We start from the raw sequence: 383 nt of genomic DNA, 5'->3' as shown, positions 1-383 counted from the left end.
CTATATTTCTCTTTTTATAACCCGTTGCAGACTAACCTTGAATGGAATTCCTGATTGCCACTGGCGTTGCCAAGCCATTCATTTCTAAGCATTTATTAATTTCTATTCTCCACACATGGAATTCCTTTTTCAAGACTACATTAGTAATCAAATGTTTTTCCTCTGTGCCTATGGATGTGAAATTCGCAGCCATTAAAGGTGATATTCGGACACAAAGTTCCCCTTTCTTTTCTAAACGAGCATAGTATGTAATGGAACATGATTTTTCCCAGAATTCTTAATCAAAATTTCCGCAGCTGCTTTAATGATCACCTGACAGATCAGTGGCCGGTTTATGCAAGTAAGTACCGATATCTAAACATTTATATGCGCATGTGCATATG

This window comes from Penaeus monodon, chromosome 20 (genome assembly GCF_015228065.2).
Source record: "Penaeus monodon isolate SGIC_2016 chromosome 20, NSTDA_Pmon_1, whole genome shotgun sequence".
NCBI classification, from domain to species: Eukaryota; Metazoa; Arthropoda; class Malacostraca; order Decapoda; family Penaeidae; genus Penaeus; species Penaeus monodon.
This window is presented reverse-complemented; position numbering follows the sequence as displayed.